The 10823-nt window shown below is 33.5% G+C and overlaps 1 pseudogene; it reads right to left on the bottom strand.

Moving 5' to 3' along the window:
- LOC136844072 (uncharacterized) overlaps nt 1-2729 on the bottom strand; it is a 12738-nt pseudogene extending 10009 nt beyond the window's left edge.
- Between the last annotated feature and the right edge of the window lie 8094 nt (nt 2730-10823).

The raw sequence follows: 10823 nt of genomic DNA, 5'->3' as shown, positions 1-10823 counted from the left end.
TATATATATATATATAATCAAAGCTAAAACGTCCTTTAATATCAATTCACTCTACCTCCGGAAATAATATATTTTCATATATGTTTCCGAAGGGGGAATTTTAAGTTGATAATAAGTCCACCGTCCCGTGGGATCGAACCAGCGACGGACGAGGAATCAGGACTACAGTGACGCACTAACGAAATCGTCCGTCGCTGGTTCGATCCCACGGGACGGTGGACTTATTATCAACTTAAAAATTCCCTTCTTCGGTAACATATATGAAAATATATTATTTCCGAGGTAGAGTTGATTGATATTAAAGGACGTTTGTAATAAAAGTTGATTGTATATGAATCACGGTGATGTGATAAATAGTCATATATATATATATATATATATATATATATATATATATATATATATATATATATATATATATATATATATATATGTGTGTATGTATGTATGTGTATATATAATATATAATGTATATATATATATATATATATATATATATATATATATATATATATATATATATATATATATATATATATATATATATATATATTTTATATATATATATATATATATATATATTTATGTGTGTGTGTGTGTGTGTGTGTGTGTGTACCCTCCCTTCCTTGCCTCTTAGTAGAATAATGAATTAATTTCCTATTAAGGCTAGGAAAACAATGTAGGTTTCCTGCATGAGAAAGAGCAGAGTGGGAAGAAGCAGTTGCCTTCAAACTAAGATCACCAACCGACGAAGGGGGGAATTTTAACTAATAATGTCATTAAGAGCGATAGGTTTTGCTAGGCTAGACCTTAGATATACTGTTCCTAAAACCTACTTTTCTTTGAACTATGGACTGGCGAGCCTTTGTCATTTTCCAGACAAGACCCATGACCAGGCCCAAAGTAGGTTTGGGGGAGGTGCGTGAAGACAAGCGACCAAAGGTAACCCCACGTTGAGAGACTCTCAGCCCAGCTACGATCACGGGCGGATGAGCTCAGGGGTTTCTCTGAGCACTCTTTGTTTCTCTCCCTTTGTCTCCATCATGTGGGGCAATCGTATTCCAAAGGGACCAATGAATCTTAATGCAACTGATCATTGCATTATTTAACCCAGCGGTAAGTCAGATTGTGACAATTACTCCCAGTTTTCTTTCCCTTCAACTGAATCTCACATTTTCCATGTTCAGATTTTTCATCTCTTAAGCAGTCCCTAACTAGAACCCTAGTAAAGCATACCCCATTTATGAAGTCATATATTAAGTGCATTCGTTGTTGTCTATTGAAATCACACAACTTACCCTCCATGGTGTTAAAAGTACTGTTCTTGGCATAAGATTCATCCCTTGTGATTAAATAATAACGAGTGAGAGCTTCTTTAGTGCAAGATTGTTATCTGCATACTTATTTTCCAGACGTGAGTGTGTATACCCTGAGCCTGGACATTCTCTCTTGCTTGGAGAAGAACCTGCACTGTCAGTGCCAAGAAGCCACAGTTCAACGTGCACTGAATTCAGCTGCTTCATAAAAGCTCTTGAAGAGGCTTGTTGAATCTGTTGCAATCATTACATTTAGAATTGAGGTGTCTGTCCTATTTAGGACTAGTATTTTGAGCTGCTGTTAGTTTCTGTAAATAATCTATTTCCTTTTACGCTACTTTTGTTGAAACTAGTTTTCAGTAAGTTAAGTAATCCACGTGATTGTGTAATAAACTTATATTCTGTAATACTAGTTTTCAGCTGGTGACCTAATCCATTTCATTATCTGTCCTTTAGAGCTTTATTTGGCCTTAACTGGCAGAATTATGTGGGTCTCAGGTAAAAGCAAAGCGATATAACTCCAATGAATCCATTATTAAAGTAAATAACCGACCGACCCACGTAATATTGGCAATGACTTACTATGGATCTCTGTAATTAATTAGCCTTCAGCTGTTGCTAGCTATCCCACATAGATACAAACTTAGAATAAATTAACTACAAATTAATTAAAAGCTGAAAGTCAGATCATATTAATTTCATGCGATATCTCCCAAGCAAAGAAGGATACAGGCCAAGGTAAGTAATATTAATATCATTGCAAATCTTCTTCACAATCCCGTGAATATGTTTATAAAATACAAAATCCACATTTATGTAAAGTACTGTATTTACAAATAAAATAAATTCCATGAGCTTTCGAGAGCCTGCTCAGCTCCCTTCTTCAGCTAGAAATGACAGTCTTGGTTATGAGAACTTAAAAACAAACTTTAAAAGCAAGGGTAAACAAGACGCATTCTTTGCAAAAATGATAATTAGGTAATTCCCTCGTTCTCGGTCTCCAAACCAGCCAACCGTCGCGATCTCCTCAGGTGACTGCCTCCACGCCTATGCTGGTTTGAGAAGAGAGGAGGCTGTAAACAACCGTGGAGGCAGTCACCTGAGGAGATCGCGACGGTTGGCTTCCCATTGGCTTATAACAAGACGCCATGTTTGTTTACATTTAGGGCAAGGTGTGCAGCACTCCACACAGACGTGGGGCATAACTATTAGCTTGGTAGGCAGCAGAGCATGTTAGACCATAGATCCATAACTGTAGACCACTGCAGACAGTAGATTTAAGTTAATATACATATTTCCGATGTTATGATGTGTTGAAAGGACACACATACATTACTTTACAGTACTTGAGTGTGGAACAGACGATATTTGAATGCATGGCAGGGCCAGTCTGACAGCCTCACCATCACTCATACTGCATTTTCCTGGCCTAAAGAGCATTCACAGCCAAAGTACTGTTGCTCTTTCGACACACGCACTGCAATATTAATGAAAATATGCACGTGTGCAATATCAATGACATTTATTTGAACGGCTACTTAGGCAGTTCATATGACATCATGTTATGGCAGTCAACCTCCTCAGCTGGCAGCTTACACCTGTCAAAATTATGGCTACAGAAATGGGTCAAACCTTCAACCCTTACTTAAATGCAATTTATTTTATATCATTACTTTCTGAGATAAATTCAGCATTCTTGCCTTTTTTAACTATTATTAAAAAAACTGCAATATTTCGTTAAAATCATTTATTATACTAGCCGATGCTCGCTAGCGCTCGTAGTTGCTAGTTCCCATATCCATACCCATATCTATATCTGAATTATACCCATGCCCATATCCTTACCATACCCATACCCATATCTGTTCCATACCCATACCTACACCCATACCCATATCCATACCCATATCCATTCCATACCCATACCCATATCCATACAATACCCATACTCATAACTGTACCATACCCATACTGTTACCCATATCTGTACCATACCTATACCTATACCCATACACGTACCAATACCCACACCCATATCCTTACCATACCCATACCTATAGTTTCACCCATACCCAATCCACACCCATACCATAACATTCCCATACCCATGCCCATCCCATACCCATATGCATACCATACCCATACCCATACCCATACTCACAGCTAAGTTAACCCTACTGCTAACAGTCAGCAAAACTCTATGGGCAGCACCAGTGCAGCCCCATTTACCTTTCAGTCATATACAAACAGCTGACCATATCTTGGTGTAGGTGCAGGAGCAGCTGTTGATAGGTTTGAATCAATGCTGATGCCATTGGTGGTTCCGGATCATCAGCAGTAGTGTCTGCTGTTGTTCTAGAATTACCTGCTGTATAACAGGAGCAGTATTTACTGTGATCCTCATAATGCAGGTGGTTCATAGTTACCACATGAAGTTAATTAAAAACTTCATAAGATCTAAAGGTCAAGCAAGTTATATTTTGATTTGAAAAACCTGTACATTACTTTTATAAGAAAAAAATTATGTCCTTACAAATCTATAAACATTTTGTTAATAGTACTCAGTCTCAACACATTTTCATCATAAAACATGGAAGGGGAGGGAGAGGGAAGAGAAAGGGGAGGGGAGAGGGAAGAGAAAGGGGAGGGGAGGGGAAGGAAAAGGGGGAGAGGGACACACACACACACAAACACACACAAAGGCAACCAAGAAAATTAATATAATAGATTGTTCTTGAAAGACATCTTCACAACTCCAAGATCCTTTGAAGCAGTCTTCAGCTCCTGAAGCATTCCTGGAGAAATGGCCATTGCATTAAAACGTCTTCTTAAATTCTTAAAGACTCCAGGATCCTGTGAAGCCGTCTTCAACTCCTAAACGGCGCGCAGGTGGTTCATAGTTACCAGATGAGGTTAATTAAACACTTCATAATTTCTAAAGGTGAAGCAAGTTATATACTGATTTGAAAAACCTGTACATTACTTTTATATATATAAAAAATGATGTCCTTCAAACCTATAAACATTTTGTTAATAGTACTCAGTCTGAACACATTTTATTTCATTATAAAACATGGCAATTGGAAGAGGAGAGGGTAGGGGAAGGGGAGGAGGAGGGACGGGAAAGGAGGAGGGGAGGGGAAGAGGAAGGGGATGGGATTTTTTTTTTTTTCCATGAGGGAGTTGAGGTCCCGGGGAGAGGGGGCGTGTTTGGGAACAACCCTGCTTAAACCGGTTTTTGGGGTAGGGAAGTGGGAGGAATGGGGACACATACACACACAACACAGACAGAAAGGCTGCCAACGAAATTAATGTAATAGATATATATATATATATATATATATATATATATATATATATATATATATATATATATATATATATATATATATATATATATATTGTATATATATATATATATATATATATATATATATATATATATATATATATATATATATATATATATATATATATATATATACAAAAACAGTATAGAACATCGTGCACTATTATTTACACCAAATCCAACATTGTTTAATAAAAATTATGTACGATAGTTATTCTTTTGCCCTATTTTTGACAATCTTAATCATGTACAATTATATAGAAAATAATACAATAACTAGCCAGTACATATAAATATTTAAACAATAAAGCTCTACTGCAAGATGTACTATGGCATTATCTACTATAACGCAGACACTGATGACAACATGTACAGTCACTCAAAAATGTTTTGCAACATGTTCCAGAAGTTTTCGTTCACCTAACAGTAATTTGTTCTTTTGATATTTACAAGGAAATGTAATTTTCTTATTCGATTTTGGTTATTAATCATACGGTTAACAATATAAAAAAGAATGGTGAGTGAAAAAATTCATATTACGAAAAATGACGAAACATTTTGAAAATTTTCACTTCAGATGATTGGGCAAAAGAGTCAAAGAAGAAACTATATTTCGAATCCAGATAAAAGCTTATTGACTAATAAAATAATATTGAATAACCATCAATGCAATTAAATATATATATATATATATATATATATATATATATATATATATATATATATATATATATATATATATATATATATATATATAAAGAAAGAAAGAATTCAACCATTATCGTTGTGAAAAACAAAAAAGAAAAAATCTCATAACTTCGTATGTTATCGTGTGACTCCACATTCGGGCAGGAAAAGTTTAAACTGTCTCGTCACTAAGCCGGACCACAATCATTAGCTTGCATAAGACTAATGTTTCTGTCGTAGATATTGCTCGGCAGCTTAGCGTAAATAAAACAACCATGTATAGAGGGATACAACAACAGAGAGAACGAGGAAACATGATAAATTCATTGTAAAAACTGGAGGACAACCTCATTGTTGCATTACCGTTTAGTATCATCATCGGATGATCACTGAAGGAGCTCCGCCTAACTCCCCCCTGACTACCCATGTTGCTATAGAGAGAGAACATTACGCTCTCCCTTCAAGTTGCTGCTCAAACCATCCGTAACAGGCTACATGAGACCAAGATATTATTTCATCATAGTCCTGCCAAGAAACACTTCATATCAGCAAAACACAAAGAATAGAGGCTAGGGTTTGCGTTATAATATAATCCAGTGGCCGATGATTTCTGTACGAGTCATCTTTTGCGATGAGGAGGAGACATTCTCCACTGATGAGCATTGGTAGTCTTCTTCACTGCTGGCATTTAGCATTAACTAAATTAATGTTGAACTTCTAGCTAATTTTAATTCTTTAGAAACTTAGATAATAAGAAATACAAAAATAGGCGTTATATATTCAGTTAACTTCATAAGAGGCATCAAAATGATAGGCCTAAGTAGCAATGAAAGAAATGAGAAATTACACATGATAACGGCATTATATATATATATATATATATATATATATATATATATATATATATATATATATATATATGTGTGTGTGTGTGTGTGTGTGTGTGTGTGTGTTTGTGTGTATGTATGTATGTATGTATGTGGGTGTGTGTATGTGCGATTATATTCTATGTATTACAAAAGTAGACGTGAAATCTGTTAGTCTACATAGTTCAGTATATTCTATATTAAGTTTCACTAGTTCACAATAGGTATAGGATTAGTTATTAAAAAATTTAATTAATAATAATGTGAAGCAAATCTTTACAAAAGTCGTATTTGTTGATGTTCATAAGACTACCAGTTCAACTTGTAACAGTCGTAGGCCTATGTCTACAAAGTTCACACATACGAAGGAGATAAAACAACGATAGTGATGGCAGTTGGAGATGAAAATATTAAAACATAAGAACAGCGATGACCTCTGAAGTATTATAGTAACATCCTTTAATTAAGTAAAATATGACAACAGTAAGCAGTATCAGAAAAAGCCCTGCTTAAGGGAAACTGCGGGTAATTTCTCGGACCCACCACTAGTGTTCAGTTGTTTCACGCGCTTACAACTGAGTTGCCAAATAGCGCCAGATATCGCTATTATAAGCTGTTGTCCGAAAAGTTTTGAAGTATGTTGCAAAACTTTTGAGTGATTGTACATAATGTAATTATATGTGGGACATACTATGAATCATATGTATTAGATAGGCCTGTTGAAATATACACCTGAAGGCTACCTGGAGATTGTGAAATAGAACGGACAGACCTCAGTCTGTAGAGTATTAACTGGGCCAATAAATGTATTATTTATGCATACATCCAATGTTGACTGAAATTATGATCATACATAAATAAACCCACATAACAGTGACAATTGAAAAAAAAAAAAACATTATGTACAATATAAACAATCACAAGTACAAGGGCACACTATAAATGCTGAAGTATCTTTGCTTTTCTGTTCTTTTTGTTGCTTTGAGTAAGCATTTTTCTGGTCTCAAATTTGAAATAGTAGTAGAGCCTGCAGCGAAGATAGAGCCATTGATGGAGCTAAGGAGACTTAAATTGCATTTAAGTAAGGGTTGAAGGTTTGACCCATTTCTGTAGCCATAATTTTGACAGGTGTAAGCTGCCAGCTGAGGAGGTTGACTGCCATAACATGATGTCATATGAACTACCTAAGTAGCCGTTTAAATAAATGTCATTGATATTGCACACGTGCATATTATCATTAATATTGCAGTGTGTGTCGAAAGAGCAACAGTACTTTGGCTGTGAATGCTCTTTAGGCCAGGAAAATGCAGTATGAGTGATGGTGAGGCTGTCAGACTGGCCCTGTCATGCATTCAAATATCGTCTGTTCCACACTCAAGTACTGTAAAGTAATGTATGCCTGTCCTTTCAGCACATCATAACATCGAAAATATGTATATCAACTTAAATCTACTGTCTGCAGTGGTCTACAGGTGTGGATCTATGGTCTAACATGCTCTGCTGCCTACCAAGCTAATAGCTTTGCCCCACGTCTGTGTGGAGCGCTGCACACCTTGCCCTAAATGTAAACAAACATGGCGTTCGGGAAGTGCTGCGGCTCCATATATAGGCTCTGGTACACAGTTTCCGTACTTGTTTATTTTCTTTGAGCTACAGACGAAAATGAAAGATCATCGAAACTAGTTTACCCGAATGTAAGAAACTAAAGAATTCAGAAGATATGCACTCTTATTACCTTCAAACGTGACCTATGGAGACCATCTCTATAACGTCCCCCTCGAGCTCAGGAGATTCAGCAGAAACCTCTATTGTATTGAACCTATGTATACATAGGCTCAGTGTAATATATATTATATATATATATATGTGTGAGTATGTGTGTTTGTGAAGGTGGGTTTTGCTAGCCATATCGACAAAGGTCATCAGACCCGATAAGGAAACCTTATTTGCTAAAAGTTTGTTTTTTGAACTAAATAAAAATCACACCCGTAAACCTCATTAAAATACCGGGAATTAAATGCTCGCTAACAGTAACATCATAAATAAAAAGGCACGAAATGAAAATACTTAGGAACTATATCATAAAAAGAAATAATATTCTTTATGGTTTAGTGTACGTTAAAAATATATAAAGTAGAAATATGCATGAAAAACTACAAACAAGCACATTTATTTTCAGGTCTTAGGGATGATAGAATATGGATTCTTTCCCTTTTACTTTCTCGTACTCCTCCCTGTCACACACGAAATGAAATCGCAAGTATTTCCTAAATTCCATCCCCTGTTTGAAAGCTTTGCTTTTGATTTCAGCAAGAAATCTTTATTATTTATCGTTTCTTTTGGAATAGTAATCAGAACTAAGAATGAAGTCTTAAATGTGTCTTCTTTCTTCATCAGTCCAGTTATTTATCGATATATTTAATTATTAATTTTTCGATTTCCTATTTTTTAATTACGAATGTTCAATTTTGTGGAAGATAGCTTAACTAATTCCTGGCCGTTTAGACTCGTTTTACGTGGACGCGTGTTTTTGCTGAATGATAAATGATGAAATTTTCTTACGATCACTTTAACTGCTACAAATATCATATTCATATTCTGGGAAGGCAAAAATGCATCCTGCGCATCAGAGGTAACCAATATGGAATGAGGTCAGTATCATTATTATTTTGCTGATTATCTTTAATCCTGACCTCATTACAGTCATTTGCTGCATCAGTACTGCGGCTGCACAGGGTATCTGACCAGGCTTAAGGGTAATTAGCTATATAACCTTAATAAACAGTCTTTAAACAGAGTGATACTACGATGTATATGTATATTGATCGTGCATTCATTATCTATTAATTATGATATATAAAAAAAGAATTACAGCTGATCCCTTTGTGATCAACTGTTATATTCTTTCTGGGTATCATTATTAAAATAACCGAAAGATAATCTTTAATTTATGATTTTTATCATCTTTATATACTGTATATATATATATATATATATATATATATATATATATATATATATATATATATATATAAAAATATATATATATATATATATATATAAATATATATATACATATATATATATATATATATATATATATATATATATATATATATATATATATATTTATATATAAATATATATATATATATATATATATATATATATATATACATATATACTGTATGTATATAGATAAATATATATATATATATATATATATATATATATATATATATATATATATATATATATATATATATATATACATACACACACACACATATATATATAGATAAATATATATATATATATATATATATATATATATATATATATATATATATATATATATATATATATATATATATATATACATACACACACACACACATATATATATAGATAAATATATATATACAGTATATACATACATACATACATACATACATACATACATACATACATACATACATACATACATACATACATACATACCACAACGATTTTACCGTAACTTAGGAGTAACTTACTACTTTCAAGGTGAGTTACAATTGATGTGTGTATCTGCCCAGGCCAGGATTCGAACCTGGGCATTTGGTTTAGATATAGTTATGGACTGTCGGCTTTGACCTTTCGACCATTCGGATGCACTTACCAATTATAATTCCACTTGAAGTTAAGTGAATTCGATATCAAATAATATTTGTACAACTAGAAACTTACTGCATGTATAAGTAACGAAACTGCATATTTGCATATATACATACACACACACACACACACACACACATATATATATGTATACTGTATATATATACACATATATATATACACACATATACACACACACACACACACACACACACACACACACACACACACACATATATATATATATATATATATATATATATATATATATATATATATATATATATATATATACACACACAAACATACGTATGCGTGCATACATATATATGTATAATAAATAGTAAATGCTTTATTTTGCATAAAATACACTAGTGTGAATTTCATACATAGAGCTAAAATGCAAAGGTAATCTTATTAAAAGCAGATAAAAATACAGTTGTAATGTAAAAATACAAGTGTGAAAATATTAAGCTATGAAAATAAAAAAAAAGCATGAAAATGACAAGTAAAAATGTGAAAAATGCAATTAAAGAATCGAGAACTCCTGTACTAGCGCAGGAGAAGAAAAAGCGTATCACGTTTATATATCTCCTTCATACAGTCAAGGCAGCATGGAGGTTTGCTAAGGTTCTTACTTGAGGGAGATTCTTTCGAAAACAAAGTTTGTGGATTCTCTTCAAAACTGAAATTCTCCCGACTCAGCCTCGAGAAACTATTTCTGCTTCTTTTCAGCGGAAGGGAAATGTTTCACACGTGTTATGCCGACGTTTTAAATATTACTTTATTCTTTATCTTCATTTATTGTAGCATCATTTTCTTATTAATTTCATTATTTCTGAATTATACTTTTTTCACGTAACTTAACATAATCCTAAACTATTTATTCATTTTTTCAGTATAACATATTAATAACTGATGAGCAGAGCGTTTCACTTTTGAAGGTTT

Source organism: Macrobrachium rosenbergii, chromosome 12 (assembly GCF_040412425.1).
Source record: "Macrobrachium rosenbergii isolate ZJJX-2024 chromosome 12, ASM4041242v1, whole genome shotgun sequence".
NCBI classification, from domain to species: domain Eukaryota; kingdom Metazoa; phylum Arthropoda; class Malacostraca; order Decapoda; family Palaemonidae; genus Macrobrachium; species Macrobrachium rosenbergii.
The sequence above is the reverse complement of the archived record's forward strand: the minus strand, read 5'-3'. Positions and strand labels throughout refer to the sequence as shown.